This window comes from Sciurus vulgaris, assembly GCF_902686455.1.
Source record: "Sciurus vulgaris genome assembly, chromosome: 5".
NCBI classification, from domain to species: domain Eukaryota; kingdom Metazoa; phylum Chordata; class Mammalia; order Rodentia; family Sciuridae; genus Sciurus; species Sciurus vulgaris.
Genome location: NC_136465.1, coordinates 52,772,348 through 52,799,138, shown reverse-complemented (window position 1 = coordinate 52,799,138; position 26,791 = coordinate 52,772,348). Strand labels below are relative to the sequence as shown.

Here is a 26,791-nt window from a genome sequence, read left to right as displayed (position 1 = left end):
TTGTCTCTTTTCTTCCCACCTACTCTCACATCCAAATGGCTGGGGAGAAAACAAACACAATTATGGGGAACTGAAAGCTGCAGAGAAAAGACCACCACCTTTCTCCAGAAATATCATAAGCATGAAGTCACAGTATTCAGGGCATTCTCAAAACCTCCACTGAGCCGCAGAGAAGTTGAGGAGGAGTGAAGGCAAGAGAATGATGGAATGAGGATGAGGAAAACATTCCCAGGCAGGATGTGGGGCAATAAAAGATAACATCAGCAATGGGGGATTCAGTCTTCCCAAGGATGAACAGGAACACCACCACCAGCCGGGGACATCGCTAATGTGTGGCCTAATCCATCCTCAGCAACAGCACTGTCTGGCTCTTAGTGATTGTCTTGTTCTGCAGTGCAGGCCTGCCCCTTCCATTGCAGGACTCCATTGTCTCACACTCTTTCTACCTCCATAAAAATGTCTTCTCAGGACAAGATTTGATAAACTACCTCCTGATGAGTCTAAAATGATAATAAGAACTTGTGAGTTACCCCTCCTATATATATTGGATTTTCAGTTTAGATGAAAGCCTAATGTAAAAGAAATTCATCTCAAATTCTGGACTTTCAGGGCAAAATAGTATGTATGTGACATGATTTCAAAACAGAAGAGAACATTTGAAATTCAGGCCAACTTTGGCAAGTTCAGGAGCTCTGGTCATTGCAAGCCATCAGCCTCAGGGGAGAAGTTTCTACTTGAAGGTAGAGGGCAACTTCCAAGACCTCTTACATTACACATGGATGGTGAAGCTGCTTCCGCAGCATCTCCACTTCCTGTCACCTCAGTCACCCTCACACATACACAGTCTCACACGTATGTGCATGCACACTTTTAGCAGGAAACCTCTCTGCAATGCAGGGAAATTTCAAGGGGGCACCCCAAAGAGCACCACCAAAAGCTCAGCAGCTGGGGAAGAGACAGAGAGAGGCTCTCCAGGTGCCGATGGAAACATCTTTCCTTCACACCAAGTCATGTCACAGAATGTGGCTGTTGCTAGGTAACAGTGACTCCCCCTCCCTTCCTGCCTTCCAGTCCCCAGCCCCCCCCCCCCCCAATCCTGGAGAAGAAGAGTAAACAACATGGTATCTGCCTCCAATGTACCTTCAAAGCTGTTCTCTTGGGAAGGTTATCATCTGTCCCTCTGCCTTAGTAAGCTGTGTAAGGAGTGGTCATAGTGCTACAGGTGCAGAGGGCAGTGAGGTGGGTCAGAGATGGTCATGACAGTGAGGCCCCCTCCGGCAATCCCTCACTCCATACCCCCTTGGATAACACCTGATGTCTGTGACATTTGGGGTGCTTAAAATTATAAGACAATTGTCAGATTTGAATTTGGGGAGAGGGTTAATGCTGCTTGGAGTGAAGGGTGGGAGGATTTAAGGGGATTTCATGTGTTTTTAGTTTGGGATAGCTGTTTTAGGATTTAAAGGGGGCTCTGAGCCCTTCACAAAGCACAGACCACTAGAGTAATCAGCAGGGGCCAGCCAGCTGAACTCCCTGTGGACTGGCACAGCAGAAACCATGGCCTCCAGGATTTTAAATAATCAGGGCTTGTCAGTATCAATAAGCCTCTGTCTCTGAAGCCCCAAGAGGTTAAAAAAAAAATTCTCCATGCAAGGTGACAAAGAGATTTAGATGAAGAATCCTTCAGAGGAACAAAGGGGGCAGCTGCAGCTTTAAGGGATGAGTTGCCTTCAGCCCATCTGAGAAACCCCCAGCATCACCTGACTGGCAACCCAAGCCCCAAATCAGCCTTCCTCGGATGCACCGGGACATGTGCTCAGAAAAGATAATGTTAATGTCGCTTCTTATTTGTTTTTCTGTCTACAAAAATGCCCACTTATCAGGATTTAATGGCTCTCTGAAATAAAGCTATTTTAAAACATTATCCAAGATGCAAATGAATCACTGAAAGCTGTTGCTATGACCTTTCCCCGTTGCTGTGGAAATGTTTCCAAATCAACACCAGACTTTCCTGATGGCCTAACTCAGTGCATGGATCCCCTGACTTAGTAGAGAAATGTCCACCCCTCAACTTTGCTCTAGGGAGTGACAGATCCCAGAATGGTAAAAAGGTCCCTGAAGGGCCGACTCCCTTTTTATAGAGAAAGCCTTTGTAGACAAATGTTATCTCCTTCCAACGTTGTCTCTGCAGACTCCCAGCATCTCATGAAAAAGCCTAGTGGTCTAGTCATAGAGGAAGACCTATATAGAGGGAGTCTGCCCCAGCACCGCAGCCTTTTTTGGAAGACACAGATATGCGGCACTGGGGCAGACAAGGTTGCTCCAATGACAAATCCTAGAAGGTCTCAAAAGAGTTCTACTTTATTGGGAATAAGGAAATGTGATCTTTAAAAGACCATCAGTCCTCCTTACTGTTTTCAACTTTTGTTCTTTTGGGTGATGTAAATTCCACTTCGACAACCTGACTTTCACCTCTGTATTAGTCACTTGTCCATCACTATGACAAAGTACCTAAGATAAATCAACCTGAAAAGATGAAAGGTTTGTTTGGGCTCATAGTATGAGAGAGGTTCATTATCGTATTGTTTGGGGCCTATGGTGAGGCAGCACATCAGAGTAGGAACCTGTGTCAGAGGAAGCTGACAGGCAGCCAGGAAGTGAAAAGAGGAAGAAGGGACTGGGCTGGCATGCCCCTAGAAACCTAACTTCTTCCCACTGGGCTTTGCCACTTAAAGGCTCCCCACCACTCAATGGTGCCATTAGCTGCCAATCAAGCCTTCAATACATGGATCTTTTGTGGACATTTATCCAAAACATAGCCCTGTTGGATGTTGGTGAGAAGGGGTAAGGAAGCTTGATAATCTCAGAGTGAGCCAGACTTCCCATTCTCAGATTTGTGAAAGAAGAACCCATGGGATTTGACCTGTATCTCAGATTGAAGGTCTTTCCCTCCAGGAACACACCCATTTCCACCCCAGATGGAATCTATTAACAGTAGACACTATCCTCGCCTAATCATCTCAACTACTCTGTGGAGTAGGTACTTCCACCCCTTATGGAAGACTTAGACCTATCAGCAGCATGTTCACATTCCCCATATGTAAGACTCCTCACTGCAGACTCTTCCCTCTTCCATGCTTTCCAAAGATCCTTCTTTCTCTTTAATGCTTTTCTCCATGCATTAGCATGGTCTTGCCTCTCTGGGAGGCAGTAATCACGGTATGGTGTGGTTAAGGGGATGTGAAATCAATACTCTGGTTATGTAAGACCTTGGCTGCTTTAATCAAAAATATGCTTCGGTTTGCATCATGCACAGAATGAATTCATAGGAGTACCCACCCCACAGAGTGGTTGATAAGACTGAATGAGAAAAGTGCCCCACTCTTAATAATTATCATTATGCCTGTAGTGTAGTTTTAATAATCAAAAGAAACCAGGTGAAAAAAGGTAGCAATAACTTTCTAATTAGCCCCCAATATTAAGACCTTAAACTGGGACATCATCACCTTTGCCTGGACTATGCAAAAAAGCCTTTAGTGTCTATGACGTCAGAATCCCACCTTTCAAATCCCTCTTCCATGATACTTAGGGACCACGTCATTAATTTATATCATTCTTTCCCTTGGAAATCATAGTGGAATGAGACAAACATCATTACCCTATGTATATATATGATTGCACAAATGGTGTGAATCTATGGTGTGTACAACCATAGAAAGGAAAGTTGTACCCAATTTGTGTACAATGAATCAAAATGCAGTCTGTAAAAATAAAAATAAATCAAAAATTAAAAAAAAAAAAAAAGAAATCTTAAATATCTATCAGGTGCAAATCGGATGAAATCCAAACTCCTTGTTAAGGCCTACAAGGTTCTTCATGACAGGGCCCTGCCTGCCAGGGTTCATCTTCTACTGTTTATTCCCATTTCCCAGGAATGGTCTTCCCCTTTTATCTACAGTAACCACATCCCACATCCTCCTCCCCACAACTCAACCACCATCTCCTCTAGAATACTCCTCCAGATCTAGCTGGGTAATGCACCCCTTCCTCTTCTAGAGCCCAACTCTACCCATCATTGTTCAGGCACCTTCCTCTCCCAACAGACAAAATGTTAAGGTAGGACCTGGGTGTGCAGGCATGGTAAATTCTCCTATGCCTGACATAATAGCTGGCACTAAGCAAATATTTCTTAAGTACCTGTGGAGAGACGTAGACACAAGCAGATTCAACGTCAACCAATTCTCATCAATGGTATAACTTCACTGGGAATATTTCAACTACGTTGACCCCCGCTTCAGCCATATGCATTCAGCCAAATCTCAACCAACAAAGCGACATTAGGACAAGAACCTCTGAAGTCATGTGTGAAGTCTGAGGTTATGTGTAAAGCCAGATATGCCCTCCTCCTCCTTCTCCTTACCCCGACTTCACTCTCCCCAAGATCCAAAAGGAAGATTTAATTTTTAACAGTACTCACACTCTGTTGTCATACCAATTAACACCGATTAATCATCTCCACTAGGTGTGATAATGACTGGGAGAAAAAGACGAGAAAAAGATTTTGTCATCAAACTATTCTGTGCCCACATCGAGAGTTCTGGTGGCTCATGGGATTAGCCCACCTCAGATCAAATCCTCATCAAATCAACCCTGCTCCACTGGCAACCTGTCACTGACCCTCTGGATGGTGTCAAAGAAGCAAAAATCTCCAGCTGGAGAAGCAGCAGGACACAGAGACCTGACCTAAACCATCAGGAAATTAATTGACGTCCTCCCATAGCAGGAATTCTTTGTAACCATAACAGCCTGATGCATCCATCAGTTATAATTCCTGAGTCCCTAAGGAGGCAGCAAAGATGAATCACATGGCAAACCTATTCCTAAGTAGTTTCCAATCCAGTGGGCACCAGTTCAAAACTCTTCATCTGCCAGCTGCCCCACTCAGAAGCATCCATCACCATCTCTGGTTTGGCAACTACAGCTTTCCAGTTGTTCAGTCCAAAACCCCCACAGTCATTCTCAATTCCTTCCTTCTCCTATATATCATGATCTATTCAATAACAATAAAATCCACAGTTCATGGGGAATCTGACTGCCTTCTCTCACCTTCACCTACCTAGACTACTGCAGAAGCCTCTTGACTGGTCTCTTGCTTCCTCTCGTCTTTGTTCAATCTATTCTAAACACTGCACCCAGAGCAATTCTGTTAAAAATAAACCATACCATCTTACTCTTGTACGTTCTATTGTCATGTACAACTAATTAGAACAAAGAAAATTTAAAATAAAAAAAAAAAATCCTACAATGGCTTCATGTCGACCTTGGTCCTTAAAGATGACCAAAAGCCTCTCTGTGATTTTTCATTTCCTCTTATTCCTTCTTTCACTCTGTTCCCCACCTCTCCTCCCCGCTGCCCACTTTTCACTCTCCCATAACAATTCTGGCATCCTGGCTTCTTCCTCCATCTCAGGCCTTCACATACACATCATGCTCTTCAGAAGGTCAATTTAAAGAACACCCTGTTTAAAATGAAAACCCAGTGCCACTCCCTTATCACAGCATTCCCGGCCCCATTCTCTGGCTCTCCATTTTCTTTCTTCTAGAATAGTTCTTACCTTCTAACGTTTTTATGTAATTTATTGGTGTGCTATTTCTATTATGCATTATCTGTTTGCCCCAGGTAAACAGTGAGAGCAGAAGTCTTTGATCTGTTCATTGGTTTATCCAAAGCCCAGACAATATAGTGCCTGGTACATAGTAGGTGCTCAATCCTTTACTAGTAAGTAGTAACAACAAGTAAGAGAAGTTCATATAAATGACTAGGGACATTCCTGACAGCCAGGGACAGGAGAGGAGAGACAATCAGCAAAGGGTGCACAGAGGATATAAGAACTGAACCAAACCCTGAAGGACAGGAAGGGCATTCAGGTAGAGAAGAATAGTATGTCTTGGGACAATAAAGGTCTGGTAGAGAAGAGTAGGGTGGCCCCATCAGGCACAAGGTAGACGACAGGCAGGTAGGTAATGGAGAATTAGGTTAGGCATGTAGACTGGAGCCATAGCCTCCAGGACGAATGAGAGGACTCTGGAAGGCAGTGGCCGATATACTATGATGAGTTGGAGGTACTGGCTTCTGTTCAGCCACCTCTGTTCCATAAAAACACAACTTGGGACTGTTTGTGTTTATACCTTTACAGAATGTTGGCCCAGAGGCTTAGGCCAACATTTTCCAAGCTCAGGCCCTAGAAGTCTTGGATCCTCACCTCTCCTCCCTTAGCTTGGGTCCTTGCTCTTTCCCATCTCTTACTTGCAAAAGATTAATAAAACCCTAGCTCAACTCCTCTTTGCAGTTGCACCCTTCAGCCTACCCACCCACGGACCACCCCTTCTCAGAATGCTCACTGCTACCCTGCACAGTGGGACATACCTGAAATCCCATTATCTCAAGAGGCTGAGGGAGGAGGATCATAAGTTCAGAGCCAGCCTCATCAACTTAGAAAGGACCTAAGCAACTTAGTAAGCCCCTGTCTCAAAATAAAGAATAAAAAAGGCTGGGAATGTGACTCAGTGGTTTAGTGCCCCTGGGTTCATTCCTCAGTACCAAAATGAAAAAAGGATAAGAAAAAGAAAGAAAGCTCACTGCATCCTCCTGCACCTCACTGAATCTGTCTTTGCTGTCAGGTCATTTGACATGCATTCTGCCTCCTTATCCACACGATATGCTATTGTGGGCCAAGCCAGTTGATACCATAGAGTTCTTTTGTGACTTCAGCACAATCTAAGTACCACAGAGTGTCCCTTTGAAGGCCTGTACCCATGTGCTCCTCCATGGGCAGACCCCAGCTGATCCAGTGCAGCATCCCTAGTGACCATGCCCAGCACTTCCATCTGCTGGTACCACCACTACTGGGGATTCTTCTGAAGAAAAGAATCTTCTGGGAGAACAAGAGTCAAATTCTGGTCTCACCTAAAGATGGTGGGGAGGTGAGTATTTGGTAAATATTGAATAAATTGGGTTTGCTAACTAATGGATAAAATGCATACTTGGCAGATCCCCAGAGTGGGAGTGAACATCTAAATTCACTGTAATAGTTTCCTACTTTGCGATTAGAATGATCCACCCACGTAAAATCTTACAACTGAGTTCACAGCCATGGCTGACACTCTAGGGAAGACTGGTCCCCTAAAGCAACATATCATGTCTTTTCCCATGTGTTCCCTCCCTCTGACCCTCAGGTGAAAAATGACCAAATTTCTCCCAGATATTGGGACTGTTATCTCCATACCCTTCCCTGGGGAGCTAAGCAAGCCTATCTTAAAAAACATAATTTGTTGATGGTTATACTTTTGCATATGAGTGGTTTGGGCTACTGGCAATATTTCTTAGCAGTTTTTCTGTGATCAGTGGCTAAGACCTTCCCTAACTATAATAGTTGGCCTAAGCTGCTTGGAAGAGAGCAGTTGTGGCTTCAGACCTAGGTTACTCCAATAGACAAAACCAGAGAAGGTGGCGTTGACTGTACACATAATTCAGGGGAAGGAAAAAAAAATGCTTCCTTTTTCTTGGTTTCCTACTAGATTTCCAATCTTCAGCATGTAGTGATCTTTGGAACATCAGGGGAGGGTCAGTGAAAGTCCCAAGAAAATGCACACATGCCAGCCAATCTTCCATGTGCTGCGTTTCTTTGTGTCTCACTTGGGAAATGGCAATATAACCCCCACAGCATCAAAAGAACATCCTGGGGCAGCCAGTGATGAAGTCAAATTCTCACTTCTCTCTGTCCCTGGCCTTAGGAGTTCTAGATCCTCCTGGGAACAGGGGGACTCCAGGTTCTCCCTGGGCAGACATAACTGAACACTTGAGTCCCTGTGCAAGTTTCACCTCCTGTAGTACACATAAAACCTCTTTCTAGACATGTATTCTCACACAAACATGTCCCTGGATCCAACTCCTATTCCTTGCCAGCACTGTCCTCAGAGCGCAGGGTGATGACTGTGAATATGTCCACCATGTGGACACTAAGAAGCGTACAAGTTTATTTTTCAGGAACGAGGGATTTGGGAAAGAAGACCCCCACGGAATTTAACCTATATTATAATCTCCATACCATGAATACTGCCTCCCAAAGAGGCAAGACCATGCTAATGCATGGAGAAAAGGATTAAAGAGAAAGAAGGGTCTTTGGGAAGCATGGAAGAGGGAAGAGTCTGGAGTTAATGAACATGTATCTAAAAAGACTAGATACCAATACAGCCTGTTGTGCCTACACCCCCCCACCACCTGCCACTGACACACAATAAAAATATGAATTATGACTTAGGGGATTTCTAACTTAGGAAGAACATGGGAAACGGTACATGTGTGGAACATGATACATTCCAGGCCATTGGGGAGGGCATGGGGATGGGACAGTGAAGGCCAGGCTGCGAGCTAAAAGATGGGTGAGCTCCTCTTCCCCAGGCAGCACTGATTCCTCCCACAGAACCCAGGATAGTGAGGCAGTAGATGAGCAGGGGAGGCCAGTGATCTGCCCATCTGTGCATCCATCTGGCAGAGGACAGGACCTCCTCCAAAACTTCCCTTATAGGTATCCACTGGTCATGATGAGGGGGGAGACTTCTCTACCACAGGGAGGCAGAGATGTGAGTAGGAAGGAGGAGGTTGTGTCTATAAAGCCACAGACCAAGAGTGGCGACTGAGTGTCCTCCTTTGCTCCACAGAAAATGGAATGTGTTTGGCTATGTGGAGCGGGTGAGGTTAGCAGAATTAAATGGACAGAAATGTGGATCCTGGAAACTCTAGTGCGGGGAGAGGAAGAGAAATATTACCAATTTGACAATCTTGATGGTTTATGGAAAGTTATTCCCAAAGCTAGAAATGTTACCTAAAAGACTGTTATAGGTTGAATTGTGTCCTCTCAGAATTCATAGGTTGAAGCTCTAACCCTGAGTATTCTGGTATGTGACTTTATTTGGAGAAAAGGTCTTGACAGTAGTATCAGATTAAAATGAGATAGATCTTTGGGGCAGGTAGACTTTAATCCATTATGACTAGTGTTCTTATTAAAAAGAGAAATTAGGGCATCTATGATAAAGACATACAGAGGGAAGATGATATGAAGAGACAAATTGAGAAGGCCACTCACAAGTCAAGGAAAGAGTCAACAGACCCTTCTCTCAGCCCTCCCAAGGAACTGGCCCTATGGACACCTTGATCTTGGACTCCCAGTCTTCAAAGCTGAGACAGTGAATCCCTGTTATTTAAGCCAGCTACCCAGACTAGGGCTGTGTCACTAAAACTAACAGCCATTAAAGTTCCTCCAGGTTAAACAGGAGAAACCCCAGGAACTCATAAAAGTATCTTTTCACACTTTATCCCAGGAAGCCTCGCGTGATTAGTTGCTAATGAAGCTGCTCTCTTAGTTTACTGTGAGTCTCGATGACAGGAACTAATTTAATTTAGCACTGTGCCTGGACACAGTACAATCTTAGGAAAGTCATTTCGTTTTCCCTTGTTGTTGAAAGCTCTTTAACTTCATTTTACCTCTTTCCAAAAAGAAAGAATGAAAAAAAGAAAATAAATAAAAACACAGTGGGTTTAAGTACATTCAAGATTTTTACTTATTTGGACATATAACTATAAATGTGTGTGCATGTATGTGTATATAGTATGTGTAGAAAGAGAAACAAAGAAACGGGGGGGGGTGGAGAATGGGGGATGGGGACTAGAGGAGAGAGAGAGAGAGGAGAATTTTTTCCCAATACTTTCAGTGGGTGGCAGAAAAAAAAAGAAAATCATGCCAGCATGATAGCTGATGTGGGGTGCTATTTATAGAGCTGGCCACGGTCATGTCAGAGCTTTAAAAGAGGCAAAACATCTGGGCGCATTCCAAAGCAGAAAGGAAGAGCTCAAGTCACAACATATTCCACAGTGCAAAGCTGCATCTTCACAAAAGTTGCAATTTACATTTGCTAAACATAATCCTGTGCCTTAGAGACTCTCTGGGAACCTCATTCTGGCACCCAGTGTAATGAAAGAAGAACACAATAGCCATTGTATTTTCAAGTTTAAAGCAAGTTCTAAAGTGAATGAATAGTTTGCTAGATGGCAGAAAACACACAACAGCTCCCAGGTGCAGGGTTTCCACGTGGCCCACAGCCAGTGATCAATGGTGAGAGGTGGGTCTTCTTAAACTGGAGCTTTTGGCAGGGCCAAACTGCTCCCCAAATCCTCAAGTGAAGGCAGATGATGCCCCCTTCTTGCCCAGCCTCACAGAGATGTTGTAAGAATGAATTAAAGACAGATATTTAAACTTATAAAACTCTTGGGACATCGACACTAAAAAGAATAATAAAATTACTATTTCTACAATATTTTGCAGACCTAAAGCAAGTGTGCCCTACTTTCAACAAAACCAATATCTTTTTTTTTTTAAATCCAGATTTTGAAAACAGAGACATCAGAACGAAGCGGTTCAACTTCGAAGAGTAAATGCCGCGAAGACCAAGGCCTTTGTTTAATTCAACAGGGATGTCCAACACATAGTCCAAGACCCTACAGGCAGCACATCCTCAAAAGATATGTGTCACTTAAAAAAAAGAAAAAAAAAAAGTGTCTCTGTGGGATAGCTGCTTCCATTGGTACACTAAGGAACACACTACAGAATTTACAAATGTTGAATTCCTAGGCCGCCCCATCTCCACGCAGGTCATGGAGGACATATCAGTGATGCAGGCTGGCTGAGGAGGCCTGTTTCCTGGGAGACGCCCATCTTCTTTGCTAAGTGTTTTCCTACATTATCCTGCATCTCCAGCCCCCATGTTCTATTAGCATTGCGTAGGCAGGCCTGCTTTTTTGTTTTACAAAACCTCTTCCTGGCTTCCCAGTGACAACTGAAGAAGAGGGAACAGCGGTTCCCAGTCTGGCTGTGGCTTTGTTAGTGACTAACATGTTGGGAGTCTATCATGTCTGGGGCTGCTGGAAGCAAATGGATTTCAGGGCAGAGAGCAATGGGCTCCACAGCACACCCACTTCTATCTCTTTATTTCAAAATGTTTGGGTCTATTCCCAAAACATTTATTTCTTCCATATGGGTCACGGAGGGGTAAGAGGTGAGGCCACACAAAGCCAGGCTTGCTAGGAATCCATGCCAGGTCTGATCCACAAAAAAAAAGAACACTTTCCTAAACAGCATAAGAACATAATCCACTCAGGGGTTACAGGATCTCATTTCCTTTCTATAATTTTTATTATTTTGTGTTATAAAAATCAATAAAAGCTGCCCATAAAATATTTGAAAGCTGCAAGCAAAAAAATATTTAAAAGAAAGCAAAAATCATTCTATTCTCACCATCTAAACTCTATTTGCATTTTGGTGTATTTTGTGCAAGTTTTTGCACACATATATATTCCATTAGGTTAGAAGATATTTCACTTACAGCTTCATGAGCATTATCTCATGTCATTAAATTCTTCAAATAAATTTATACAGAAGCCTACTACTCCATCGTATGGATGTACCATAATTTATTTAACTTTATTTATTTATTTCCAACTGTGGGGGGAAGTTGAATTTAGTTTTTCAGGAAGACAAGTAGCACCACAGTAAATGATATTGTGCACACATATTTCTGATCATTTCCCTAGAATCAAATCCTAGAAGTAAATCAAAAGTTTACCCTCGAAAGCCATATTTCCCAGAAAGACTGGTACCAATTACAATTCCATGAAGAGGGCAGTGTACCATTCTGTATCTCTATGACACCAAGCAATGTCATTTTTAACCTTCAATAATTTTATAGCTGGAAAAATGGTATCTCATTTCCATTTTAATTAGCATCTTTATTATTGTTATTATTGGAATAGTAATCGGTGATAAGCACTTAACTAGAATTAACTCACTTTACCACCACACTGCATCCCTGTGAGGCTGCCCCCTTTCATCCTCATTCTGCAGGGGAAGAAAGACGGCCCAGGAAAGTGACTTGTCCAAGTCAAACAACTAACGTTCAGAGCCAGGATTCTGAGCCTGACTCCACCCAACTCTGGTACTATACTCATGGAGGCAACCATTTTGTTTTAGATTTTCAGTCACCGTATTTCTTTTTCTCTTAATCAGAGTAAATCTATTTTTCTGTGTAGAAAAACAATTCTCAGCATTTGGGATTTTTTTTTTTTTTTTTTGGCGTGAAAAGAGTTGAACCCAGATGCCCCTAACCACTGAGCCACATCTCCAGCCCTTCTTACTTTTTATTTTGACAGAGTCTCACTAAGGAGCCTTGGTGGGGCTTGAACTTGTGATTCTCCTGCCTCAGCCTCCTGAGTTACTGGGATTACAGGTGTGGGCCACAGCACCCACCAAGCATTTGGGGTAGTTTGACACTCTTAATCGGTACCAAGATCCACATATCACCCCTGACTCTCCTTGTTGTCTCAGTTCAACCCAACAACCACCCATCTCCCTACAAGTGATAAGTATGAGGCACAGTGACTTCTCTATCAGTAGAAAAGAATTTAAAGAACTTCACCTAATCTTTCCTGAGAGAACTAAATGTATCCTGAAAGTTCTGTAAACCGCAATTTGGAAATACCAGTTCAATAAAAAATGTGATCCTTAGGAACAGCTGCAAGGGATTCAATAATGGGCCAGTTTGAAAACACAGTTCCTGCAAGGACCTGTTCTATGGGAACATCTATTCCTTCCTTGTAGGAGGTAGAATTAGAAGTCAATGTGCTCTCTTCAAACATAGATGGGAGCAGCTCATGACCAGACAGCTCTATGGCAACATAACGATCAAGTGCATCACCAGGCCAGCCACTGTCCATCACAGCCACTCCTCAGAGGCCTGAGGAAATATGTCATGCCCCTTCTCACCCCCAGAGGTAGAATCATCTCAAAGGATGAGAGCCCTGGAAGCCCTACCCTGGTCCTGGTCAGAGCCCTGCACTGAGAGCCAAAGGGAGGCCAGGACTGAGGGCATTTCTTTGCTTAGAAGTCACCTGCTTGCCCAGGAAATTGTACCGCAGAAAAGTTCCGCAGGATCATAAACCAGCCTTGCGCCTGCTTCAGAGCTCACTCTGCAACTCACAGCTGATCATTTGCTTGATTCAGCTCAGGTAAGGGGATGGATAGGATTTTCCCACAAATCACTTGATTAGTATGAGAAATCTATGTTCCTGCTGTTCTAAGCATTGCAGGAATTCCTGGTTCCCTTTAAATCTCTCTCAATATTATGGTTCTTGCAGCTTTCAGAGTTTCCTCCCCAGGATTTATTTTTTGAAGGTGCTACACTATTTGGCAGCTCTACTTTGTTCCTCTCTCGTGTCTTCCAAAGAATGCAAAAACCTTGACCAGCCTGAGCTTTGAATCATGAAAACAGGTATTTCAGTCGTTTCTTTCACTAATACTCCAGGATCTCCAAGCAGAATCAATGATCAGCCCATGAGTCTAGACCATTCTAAGATAGAAACCACTCCCCACTACCTCATCACTTTCATGACTTACCCTAGATCTGTGAGTGTTTTCTATATTATGGGCACTATGCTAAATACTTTACATCTGACACCCCATTTAACCTCTAAAACGAACCTTTTGGCCAGTATCAGGTATTTTTGAGCTGGGGAAACTAAGGTTTGGAGAAGTCACCTGTCTATCTGAGCCAGGTCTGTGGCATTACCTTGGCTTAAATAAACTCTGAGTATCTACATCTTTGTTCTTCCCTATCCTATGTTTTATCTCAAAAAGACCCCTCAGGAATAAGATTTGGAGAAAAGACGGCTAAATCCTCCAACTTGATCCACAAACTCCTCATTGTCTTTATTACTCCCATGACAAACTCAACTGAAATATGAAAACAATGTGTTAGACCCTTTGCAATCCAAGAAGAGACCCCTTTCCAAAAAACTTAAACCCAGGATCAATCATGGGTCACAGCCATCCCTCTACTGGGACTGAACTGATGGTACATTGACATAAGCAGGTCACTTGGCACTCTTTGGAAGCTCCCTGAGAGACACACCACTCCGGGGAGCTGCAGTTCCCTCCTCGGCCACAACACAGTGGCCCCTGCACAAAGTCCCAGGCCAGCTTGCCTGGTGAAGGCATGCTCTTAGATTATTCTCTTTCATAAAAGCCCCAACTCATGTTCCTTCCTTCCAATCCAACTAGTTCTCACTGTTTTCCTTTTTTTTTTTACCCCCTATAGACACAGAACAAAGAAGTGAGCTATGTCTTCATAGTCCATACCAGCATTTCCCTCTTCCCAGATTGCCTGAAATGTAGAAGCAAATCCTCTTCTTGTCTCCTTCGGTTCTCACTTCCTCCTAGACATCAGCAAGAAAGAGAAGAGGACCCAGCTCCAACTCTTGAGTTTCACCCTTACCTTGAGTAATTTCCTTCTCTCTCTAGGAAAAAACTTTAAGCTAAATATCAGAGAAGATAATCTTCATCTTACTCCCCACTCCTGTCTAATAGAAAAATGTTTTCTTTTAAGTATCAATTTAAAAAAAAAAAGTTTTATGGGGGGAGGGGGAGAAAAAAGTATAGCAGCTACCCTTGAATTCCCCAAGAAACCCAGGCCACCTGTGGTTTTCCCACCTGTATGGTTTCTGAAAGTAATTAATAATTCCTGGCATTCTTTTTTATTTATTTATTTATTCTGTTTATTTAGAATGCAGTAATACACAGTAGTAGGCAGCCCCAGGTCTGCAGGAATCTACCAGACTATTTTTTAAGGACTTTGCATTCATACCCTCATCTTGGCCTTATTAATTCAGTCATAACTCTTCTGAATTTAGAAAGCCCCTCTTTCAGTGAAAAGCTCAAGTCATAGCATTGGCAGAAACCTTTTAATTTTGATTTAGGGAGTCAGAATACTCTTTTGTCATATCTCTGTCCCTCTCCTTCTGTGTTGGGTCAGGGGCATCTATCTCCCAGTTGTCTGGCTTGTGAATAAAGTTTTATTGGAACACAGCCATGCTCATTCTTTTCTACATTATCTTTGGCTGCTTTTGTGCTACAATAGCAAAGTTGAACAGTTGCATCAAACACCATATGACCTGCAAAATATAAAATATTTATTATCTGGCTCTTTAAGAAAAAGTTTGCCAGCCCCTTTCCTAAATCTATAAATACTGCAGATCTCAGAGCTCAGTCTTTCTACCTCCTCTATACCTACACTCACTCTAGGGAGTAATCTCATTTGACCTCATGACTTTATATCTGATGCACCAGTGACCCCAAAGTTTTTCTCTAGCCTTGACTTCTTCTCTGAACTCCAGACCCATAACTCCACACTCCAGTGGACATTTTGCTTGGTTGTTTTATACCTCCAAAAACAAACTCCTCATTTCCTGTTCCTCCCTGCCCCCATGCCCATTTACGCCTTCTACAGTCTTTTCCATCTCATACCAAACATTCTTGAACTCTGCTCTCCAAGCCAGCATTTACCCATCAGCAAATCCTACCAGGTCCCCCATCAATACATATACAGAATTTGATCACTGCCTTAATCTAAGCCCCCAGGATCCGCATCTCCTGGCTGTTCTCTGCCTGCACATGACACTCCTACAGTGTGCTCTCAGTGTGTCAGCCAGAGGAATCCTTCCACATCATATACTATTACTCTATGGCTCAAAACTTTCCAGGGATTTAAGGAAGCACACAGTGTCTCCAGCTTTAGGGACTTTCCTGACCTGAACCACTGGTTCCCCAAATATCCCTATGGACCAGCCTCTACAGCCTTCAAGTCTCTACCTCAGTTATTATTCATAAGCAAGGCCCTCCTGGACACACCATTGCCTATGCACTGTTTCTGTTCCCCTGCTCAGGTTCGTTTTTCTCCATTTTTCTGCATGAATTGGCCCTCAGACATGTTTTCTTATGTGGTTGCCATCTGTCTCCCCAACTAGAATCTAAGCTCAGCGAGGATGGGACCTGGGTCAGTTTTGCCCACTGCTGGATTCTCAAACCTTGGAAGCATGCCTATTGATTCTCAATTTCTAGCAGTGAATAAATGAATTCATAAACTGTCAGAAGCTTGTGTCTCCTATTAAGGAAACTGAAGGATGTGGAAGAGAAGCACGTTGCTTGCATTATGAAGAAATCAGAGAATAGGGCCACATCCCAAGATTTATATGGCTCTGGAACCAGTGATATCCCTTGCTAACCTGTCCCAGGGAATGGATTGAGGCAATCCAGTGTCTGGAACTACAAGTTCAGACCCTTCTGCAGGGCCTCCTGGTGATCAGGTGAGGCAGAACAAAGAAGCAGCTTCTCTGGAAACAGACTGGGTAATACCCCTGGCCCTACCTCATTCTCACGTCCCTCCGGGGCCTCATAGTCACCAAAGTAGGAATTCTGGTCACAGACACAGGACAAGGAGCTGGCTGGGGTTCATAGCAGGGGCTATGAATCTGCCACTCTCTGGCAGCGTTACCTTGGCGAGTTTTAACCACTCTGTGTCTGTTTCCTGAGAGTGATGACCAAATGTATAAAAAACTAAAATCAAAGGGCAACCTGGGGCTCTTTTTCTTTCTTTTTTATTTGTGTATTATCACACTTAGAGTCTACAACATATATCTTTAAAAGAGGTTAATTTAGGTTTCTCGATGTGCCGTCATTCTCTCACGTCTAAACCTCCCTTTGGGGTTCCCCACTTACTGTCCACTCTACTCCCATTAGTTTTTCCTTTTTATTATTGTCTCAGATTTTCCTCCTTTGTTGCACATTTTAGAAATCCAGAAAGGGAAAGAAGGGCTAGCTGAATAGCAGCCATCTCCTTGCTATTGACTCTAAGTCTGCACGGCAACTGCATTTTCGACAGAAATACAGGGAGACAGGAGAAGGGAACAAGAACCTACGAGACCCACAAGTCCATCTCCCCTGCCTCTAGTAACTCCTCTCTTCACTCCTCTCACAGCCACATTGTCCTGAGTCTACTGAACAGAAGAAATCTCTGAGAATGGAGTGAAGCCTAAAATAATGGGACACTCATGGCACCTCTCACCCTCACCCTGACAGAGCCCCTCAGCCCCTCAGCTGCCAAAGATGTCTGGTGCACTTCGTTCCAGATGTCCATTCACTTTCATAATGTCCCTCACACTTCAGTGCTCAGGGTTCAGAACCCTCTGCCTCCATGAGCCTTCTGAGACTACTCTCACCCTCACTGACATTCACGTCTATCAGCCTCACATCATAGGACTCAGCTGAACACACCCTTGTACCTAAAGTCATCACGTGCGTGCTGCTGTTAATTCCCAAGTAGTGGCTAGGGGCACACAAAGCACTATTACACACCCCTCCTTCATCCAGAACCATGGGCCAGTGAGATCCTTGCTGATTATAAGATGGAGTGATATTTGCAGGCAGAAAATCTAGCTCTTTCCAGGCCTGGCACTTGTGCCTGCTGCCTTTACAAACTAAGATGAATGCCTTTTGCTTTTGTGGTATCAACTTCCTCCTCTGCAAAATGGGGATAGCGACCCTTTCCCCACCCACCTCTCAAGCTTGTGAAACTAAAACACCAAACAAATTTGAGTTCTTATTAAAATAAATAGAGCGGTAAATCATCTGTGCAGCCCATACCCCTCCTCATCCTGCAATACCTTCCAGCAGGCCTGTCTACTTTTCCCAATTAAACCCATGAAAACCCCAAGGGTATGTCCATCAGAGCCACCACCTGCCCTGCTGCTGTAAGGTGCCTCAGAGCCCCCATGTGGCTCCAGCACACATCATGGAGTCAGCCAGCTGTGACTTCCAGCCCGAGCAGGCTGTCTCAGGATGCCCAGTTTATGCAACAAAGGAACCCACAGAGGAAAGCAACACACATTCCAAAAAAGCAGTAACAAATGAGACAGTCAGGAGGAGCCAAAGACAGAGGGTGGCCTCTGGAGAACCCTCAGCACCCAAAACCCCTGCTCTAAATGTGATAACTGTCAGCACATTGATTTCATGTTAAGGAGGAGGAAAGAACGTCACCACATCTTCCTGTGGAAATCTATCAGCCCTCCCCATCCCAGGGGCACATGCAGGCGCACAGAACAGTCAACTAAGTAAAGAGCAGGGCATCTGGTACCAATGTTCCTTGGTTTCATACCTAGCAATGCCACTCTCTATCTATCTTCATGAGTTGCTCAAGTCAGAGTCTCTCTGAACCTCAGCTTCTCTGTCTGTGAAATGAGCATGAAAACACACTACTGGAAATGCTAAGATCAGAATGACCATTGTAAGTGAGGGGCCTTGTGGGAGGACTGAGTGACTGGGGAGAGGAGGAAGAATGAGGATACCCGAGCCCACAGTGACTACGCTCTGTTCAGAGATGCAGATGTCTAGCACTCACTGATGATGCAGGGCAGAACTTGCTGGATTTCATGAGCATGTTTATCTTATCTCACCAAATGGACTGAAGACACAGGGCTGAACTTACTCACTTTACTGAAAAACATCACACCTAACACATTGTCATGTATAGTCACCACTTGAACATTTGTGCTTGGAATGGCTGATTTAAAAAGCATGCTTTCTGATTTGCAAAATAACATGTTTCCTGTAGGAAATTGGGAAATGCAAAAATATAGAAAAGAATTAAAAATCGTGTGTTTCTTTAAATCCCAGCAGTAGTCACTGTTAAGATTTTGATATATTGTATTCCATTTCATTTTTCAGGAATTCACATACCTTTTATTTTAATTGCAATTACACTCTATTTACTTTTAAATCTTTGCTTACTATATATTATTAGCATGTTCCCATAGTCTTATATATTATTCAATGTAATTTTAATAGCTTCCTTGATTTCCATTTTATGGATGAACCATATTAGATTTAATTAATCCCCCCCATGCAATGTTTTGTTATAATGAATAATGCTGAAAGGAGTACCCTTGATTAGAACTGTTTTGCACATCTCTGATTATTTCCTTAGGATAAATTCCTAGAAGAAGAATTGCTTACTGGTTCAAAGGATATATATTTTTGAGACACGTCTCCCATGTTTGCAAATTATCTTCCCACCAGCTAAGTCTAAAAACGTCCACTCCCAACAACACTCTTAACAACTCTGGGTAGGATATTATCATTTTTCATTTTGGCTGGGTGGATAATGATATCTTGGTTTTAATTTTACATGTTAGCTAGAAACGAGGCTGGACACTTTTACATAATGTTCTGGCCACTTATTTTCTCGTATATGTGTTTGGACTACCTATTCACATTCTTTGCCTACTTTGTTTTTTTTCTTCTTCTTCTTTTTTTTTTTTTATCAGAGAAGAGACTGCTTTTTTTTAAGACTGCAGAAAAAGAAAATTAGTTCAGCACCTCCTTTGGTGACCCTGTCCCCATGTTTAACAATCCCTTCCATTAAAGCATTAATTCAAATGTCTCACTTATATCCTTTTCCTGTAGTTTAATCCCATTTCCTCTCATCCCATCTTCCTTGGGGATGCTGCTGTCTTATATAACAGTGTGACCTTCCTTGTCACCTGTCAGCTTCTCCTCCCAAGGATGAATAATTCCTCTTTATTTTTGCCTGATCTAGTGTAACTTAAGAAGTCAGAGTCTCGCCCTTTGATGCTGCCCCTTTTTTCCCTGTTGCCGAGGTCTTCCTTCGGGCCCTCTTCATTTCTCATCTGGACAGCAGCAAATTACTTCTGAAGAGACCTCTCTGTCCCAGGCTGGGCCCTTCTTTATTGCCCCTTCCAAGCCTCACACCTACTCTTCACGTGGAAACTACTGAGATTGTTGTTCCTAAATCCAAAGGTGACCATGTCATTTCCTGCCTAAAACTTTTCCACTCCTTGATTTGGCTAATTGTATATGACCACACACCCCACAGCAAGCACCTGCACCTAACCCTTACCCCAAACATCTCATATGTTCAGATTCAGCAACTCTTGATTATCACTAACTCATCATCCAGTCTCATGCTTCTGAGTCTTGCAAACATGACACCCCTCTTTCCCTCCCCTCCCCACCCACCTCCAGGAGGCCTCCTCTGACCACCCCAAATAAGGACACTCACCCTGAACCCTGCATTCAGGTCACATCTCTATTACACTTAATACCACTTACTGTCTTTGAGTATAGTCCATAGCATCAAAATTGAGGACACAAGTGTGAACTCAACTGAACATCATTCTGAATGACAAGGACACATGGTGAAAGCACCGTGAACTGGTACCCTGGCCTTTCTCTCTGATGTATTACTGAAGATTCTCTTTGTGGCTGGTGGGCAACTTTACCCTCTGCAGCCAAGCTTCACATTCCTGTGGTTTTGTGCCTTTTCTGTGCTAACCCATCCCTCTTCCTTCCTCTTCATCTTCCCAATAGCTCTCTTTTCTTCAAGCCCATCTCCTATCCTGGCATCCAGGCAGGTTGGTCAGCCAGTTAGCACTTGGTGTCCACTGGACCTTTTCTCCTTTGTGATCTGCTACATTTTCCATTGTGGCCATTCTCTGGACAGACACTCTGCCCTGCTGTCTCTGGAGCTGAGGGACTTGCCCTGCAACATCTTACAGGAGAAGGACCACATCTTCTTTCTGGTAGGCCCCCTCATGCCCACCTCAGTGCTCAGCTGAAAGACCCCAGATAGCTTTGTTAGTGTGGAGAGATGTCAGCAGCCTGTGGGTATCAAAGGGCTATGCCTGCCCTGCCAGGCACTTGCTGCCCATTCCATGCTGCCCTAGCACAGCACAAACCTGGTCATTGTCCTCATTTTGCTCAACAACTATATGCATGCACTTACTAATTCCAGATTTATTTTGTGGTGCTCATATCAACAATTCTTCTTGCTTTCTATGTAGTTCAGCCCACAAGGAAGCAAAGCCTCATTTGGAGGAGTGTTAGGCTCCATCCTGATCCCTCCCAGGGCCAGACTTTGAGCCCTGTCATAGCCCACCCCCAGGAGCTGCAGGCTACACCTTTCCCTGGACTGTCCCTCTACCCTCCCCTAAAGTTCATCATTTGTTCTGTTTATTAAAGGTAATAGGTGAAGTGGCTTAACCAGGGCATAGCCCATTCCATGGGCCTCTCTCATTTCATTTATTCAATGCTTAAAAATTCAGATTAAATATATTTCATGGCTCGCCAACCCCCTCCCAACCAATGACTGGAGACTGAAGAGTTTGCTGCATATATCAGAGAATTTAGAGTACACAGCGTTAGAAATGGGCACTCAATAAATACTGCTTAACTGTAGGTGTCCCTATCTCTGCCACTTGGTTAGAAAGAAATTAGGAGCCCAGAAAAAGCAAATGGTTTATTCAATTTGGAAACAAAAAGGAAATGAGCTATGAAAAAAATAACACTGACTTGGGAGATGGTGAACCTTGATTCTGGTCCTGGTTCTGCCACCAGCTTACTGTGTGACAACATCAAAGCCTCTTATCTCTCTGGGCCTTATTTGCCACCTCTGGAAATTAATGATTAGATTTGACGGGAGCTCCCCAAACAACCAACAGGATCTGCCCATCACGATGGCAGCAATGCCTGGGGGTGAGGGGAACACAGGTTGACTGTATTCCCTTCTTACTCACCCAGGGGGCTTCGATTTTCAACCACTTCAATAGGCCCAGAGCAAGGGTAAGGTTTTGGAGAAAACCTCTTTGGGAGAGGGCATGGATCCCCAGACTCTAGCCCCTGCCTCCTCATGGTCCTCTGACTCCTCCTCCAACTAAAACCTCTAGTTTATCCACTTCCTAAAGATCATCATCACAGAGGCTCCACAACCTTCCCTTTTTAAAAACTCTTGCTGATGGAAAATTCTTCCTCATACCTAATCTAAGTCCATCTGCTGCAATTTCTGTCTATTTTCTCTCGTTCAATCCTTACTGGAGATGGAGAACAGCTGGTCGCCATCCTCCATATAACATCCCCTCCTAAACCAAAATCAGTTATGACATCACCCCTCAGCCTGTTTTTCTTCTGGCATAACATACACCATTCCTCCCGACCTGCCTTCATAGATTCTAACTCGGAAAGTATCGCCGGTCACTGTGGCCCACACTGAAGGTAGCTCTGCAAGCTCCACCTCTTTCTAGAGCCGTGGAATCCACAGCAAGATGTAGGACTCTACAGCAAGATTGAGAGAGAAGGTCAGAGCACAATGAGAAAATGGTTCAAGGCCCTGGCTTTATACATAGAAGGAAACTGAAAGTCAGAAAGGGTAAATAAATTTAGTGCCCAAGGTCAAGACTAAGGGATCAGGCACCAGGCACAAGACACCAAATACTGCTACAAAGCCCTGAATGGCCACAGTGTGTCGTCAATGCAGGTAAAAGCAGAACTAACTTTAATTGAAAAGCAAGGGGCCACATCTCCCATCTTCCCACTAGCAGATGTCTGAAATTCTACTATGCACATCTTTGATTTCCATGAAAAATTCAAATACTGGACTGGGGGTGTAGCTCAGTGGTAGAACACTTGCGCAGCATGAGTGGGCCCTTGGCTTAATCCCCAGCATCAAAAAATTTTTAAAATTTTAAAATTAAAAACATTCCTAATACCTCTGTAATTGGCAATACTGTTCACTCTTCACACCTTAGTATGAATGAATAGAGTTAATCTTTTTCAACTATTGATAGATTTAAGGTGACAAGAAAACAAAGAAAAAAGAACCTGAGAGAATGACAGGCTGTTTGCTAATGATTCCAAGGTCAGTCAGGGCTGTACGTGGGGCTGTGGGAGGAGGTAGGTCTCAGGAGGTTGGAGCAGCAGGACCTTATGCCTGGTGGGAATCTCCTAGACTCAGACACATCTGCCCTGTCTGCCTCACACAGGTCACCTGTGAGGCCCCAGGTGTTCTTGCAAGGTCTGCAGTAGAACTGAACTTGGTGAAAGGATGACCTTATAGCTCCCACAGGGCTGGCTCCCATAAATATTCCAGATTCCCTAAAGTATTCTGCTTAACTCTTTCCCCAAGTAAGGCAAGCAGGGCACCCAAAAGTAAATCTCAACCTGATGGTGCTCTTAAATGACAGGAAGGAAGAACCAGAAGGGAAGGAAGAAAGAGAGGTGTAAGACTGAGTAAGATTCTTCATATACCTGCATCAAGGTGAAAGGAAGGGGGATGTGAATATAAGGAAGCATGAGTCAGATGAACTCTTTGCTTAAAAATATGCCCACAAAATTTTCCTAAGTGAAGCATGGAGGGGGACAATACCAAAGTGTGCTGAATACATTTCAGAGCCTAGATTTCAAAACAGCCTTTTCCCCATTTTGAATAAATAGGAGCACATTGTGCTCCAATCTCATCAACTTTCAGGGATGTTCCAGACTGAAATCTCCAGACACACCCTCCCTGAGGATAACTGGGGGACTCAGACATCCACAAAAGAAAAAGGAAACACTGTGATAGCATTTACCAAAACACCTAACCCAATAAATGTGCTTATTTGATTTCCCCAAAACCACAAAATTAGATTTTAAAAGAGAAGACAAAAAGGCACTTTTCTGATAAAAAAAAAAAAAAAAAAAAATTACAATATGTTTTCCATCTTATTCAGGGGACAGTTTTCTTTAACAGCAAAATTGGCACAAAATGACAAGATCAAATCGGGTTGGCAAAGAGATTATTTATTGATGTGTGTAGGATGAAAAGAGATGACAGAAAGGATGACAAAGATAGAAGGTCAGGAAAGTAGGGATGAGAATTTTACTTGCCAGGTAAATCTTGGAAAAGCAGGAAGATGCAACCTCTCCACACCACAGTGGCCAAATGAGAGAAATCCCGGCTGGGCCAGTCGGAGAACAGAGAAAATGCTGGATTTCTGGATGTTGCTTATATGCAGGGTCCTGACTAAAGCTATCACGTTGGATGAAATGACAAGTAACAAATTTAATTTCCTGAACATCAGTCAGTCCCTTCATATACAAACAGGCACCCAGCTTCACAAGGAGTTAATCAGCCAAACACCAGCAATTAAATTCTCCAAACTGGATCACAGCAGAGGCACAGGATCCTGGTTTTCACACCCCAACCTACCCCAGGTGAAGCTGCTATGATGGTGTTTTATGTTTTGTCAATTATTCTTCAGTTTCTAAATATATACATGTGTGTGTGTGTGTGTGTGTGTGTGTGTGTGTGTGTGTGTGTATTTTTTTTTTTAGCGTTTAAGTTGTTATTTTAATGATCTCTGTTCCAAATGGGGAAATACAAGGAAAAGGAATGAGGAGGAGGGAAAGGGAGAAAAAGCAAGTGCTCCTCCAGCGTGTCCCACTTGTACTTTTCAAACCTCCCTCTGCTCTCTCCCCGCAGCCCAGTCTTTTTCCTCTGTGTATGAGTCACCACTCAGGAGCTGTTTTAAATGCCTTACTTTTAATGTTCTCTATCACGATAGGATCCTGCAGATCAGCATCAATTGAAGGGGTCACTGGTTCTGGTTTTGCTCCTGCTTTCTGGTCCTAGACACCCCTCAAACTCAAAAGCATATTCTAATTTATTACTGTCTTCATGAAAACCAAGAGGTCTGCAGTCAAGACCCCCAATGGGCTGGATGTTGCCTTTTCTGGGCTCCCTTTGGGGGGGTGGTCACATGCCCTAAACAGACCACAAAGGACAAAGTCCTGGAACAGATTTCAGTTTCCACTCCAGGTCCCCCGGAACACAAAGGAATCACACTATGCAGGGCTGCAAGTTGGTTTTGTTTACTGTCAGAGGGCATGTGCAGAAGAGAAAGCTGACTGCATCCTGACCCACAACAAAAAGTCAGGCAGCTATTTTTTAAAACCATTGTGAGTAGAGCTTCCATACTAACAGTTCCCACCCAGAAGAGCTATCTAAAGGAGGTGAGGAGAACCTGTTGTGTGCAGGTGTTGAAAGGAAATAAGAATTTAAAAGGTGAAAGTGATTTGTAGAGCTTGGAGAACTGACACTGTCATCTGCACCTTGGCTGGAGGTGTTCATAAGGGAGAAGTGTTGCTGGAAAGTCCCTCCCAGAATATTCTCTTGCCAGGACTCCCCAACTTCAAGTCCAGGACAGAAATCAGAAGAAGAAAACTCACCTGAACCCTCCCCTTCGAAGGCTTGCAGACTTGTAATATTAGGCAGAGCCTGACCACTTCAGAGTATCCATCAGGTATGATGGAGGGCATACCTGGTAAAGAGCTGTGCGGCATGAAAAAAGGAGCTGTGTGCACAAACGCAGAAAAGAAGTTCAAGTCCAAGTTCATCACCTTCTCCCGCACAGGGACACCACTTTGTAAAGGTTCACTTTCCTAACATCTCCCCCTGGCAGATGCTGGAGAAAAGGAGTTTTCCATAGAACCCAAAGTAGGTCTCAGAGCAAGGGAGGCCCTTATGGTCCTACAATGTAGAATGCTCAGAGATGATGCAGGGCTGAACCAGCTCCCTGCCATGGTCAGCTTTTCTTCCTGAACAGCAGTTACTAGCAGCAGTGTGGATGGTGACTTCAGCACCATCTTTCTGCCACAAACGCACCTGCGTACCTAAACAATCTGCACACCTATAAAGAGGCAGCCCTGAACCACTTGTCCCTCCCACCAGCCTGAGCTCCCAGAGCTGTCTGGATGCTCAAGGATGGACACTTCTCTGGTAAGGATGTAAGACACACATGGGATAAAATTTAGCTCCATCCCCATTTTTTCGGGACACACCAAATCTGGAAAGTCTACCAGAGTTTCTGGGAGCTAATTAATGAAGTGATTCCTCTTTCTCTGACAAAGATTGTGTTGGTTTCTCACCAAGTTGTGTGACACGCAGATGTTCACCGGGTCAAACTGGACGGGCCCCCACACCCCAGGAAATGTCTTCTCCCATGAAATAAAATGAATGAAGACAGAGCAGGCAAGGGGCAGAAGGAGAAGGAGACAGAAGTTTGAGAAAGGACTTGACTTGAAGGTCACAATAGTTTTGGGAAGGCGGATCAAGGTAATGAAGATGGGGCAGACCCTATAGCAGAAAACCCAACCAACCAATCACATTTATCAGAACCATCCTTCCAGTGATGGGTCACAGAATCGTCCTGGGGGCCAGGAGACTGCACAACCTGGGGTCTAGCTTCCTTCACCCAACAAACCGGAGTCTACACCTGAACCCTGCAGGCCCCCTAGCCTAAGACCGACTGATTCCCACAGACCTGAGTGCAGTTAATTAAGAGTAGTAAACAAGCCCAGTTCCTGACAGCGCAGAAGTTTTCCAAATTGTCGACTTGTTTTCCTCCCAACAAAAGACAGTGAATTACCACCTTTGTCACATTTCCTCCCCTAAACTTTTCTTTCTGCAATCCCTGCACCTCTGCTAAACTGCAAGCCACTGAGAACGGACATGCAGGAACGGCAACCCCCGGGACGCAGGCAGAGGTACCTTTTCCGCGGAGCAGAGGGGCTGCTGCCTAGAGGCTCGCTGCCCTGCGGAGCGGTGGAAGGATGCTGTCGGGATGGAGCACGCGAGGATTACGCGTTTCTGTCTCTGCGACCAGACCTTTCAGCAGCTCGGACCAACTGTGCTAGCGATGCACTTAGCAATTATCTGCTGGCGCCGACGCCCCGCCCTCTGCTCTTGCGATTGGCTCTCCAGTCCCGGGCAGGACTGCATTGGTCTCAGCCGACCTCACTCATTGCTTTGGCTCCTACTATTATCTAAGCCATCAAAGGAAATAATTCCATGTTTCATTGACAACCTGTAAGGCTCTCTCTGGCCCGGCGTGGGGGCAGAACTGGGAGTCCAGTGGAGGGATGGGAGAAGAGTAGGAAAAGGTGGGGGTTGGGGGAGAAAGAGAACGGAGGGTGGGGGGGGGGATTGGGAAGAGGAGAGGGGGAGAGAGAGGGAGGGAGGG

At 44.1% G+C, this 26,791-nt stretch overlaps 1 protein-coding gene across 3 annotated transcripts in view; it reads right to left on the bottom strand.

Moving 5' to 3' along the window:
- The window catches only part of ZMAT4 (zinc finger matrin-type 4), a 451,010-nt gene extending 424,567 nt beyond the window's left edge, over positions 1 to 26,443 (bottom strand). For all 3 annotated transcript variants that reach the window (XM_079142182.1, XM_079142183.1, XM_079142184.1), the window contains exon 1: positions 26,320 to 26,443. The gene's annotated coding sequence lies outside the window, so the exon portion shown is untranslated. The remainder of the gene's footprint in view (positions 1 to 26,319) is intronic.
- Between the last annotated feature and the right edge of the window lie 348 nt (positions 26,444 to 26,791).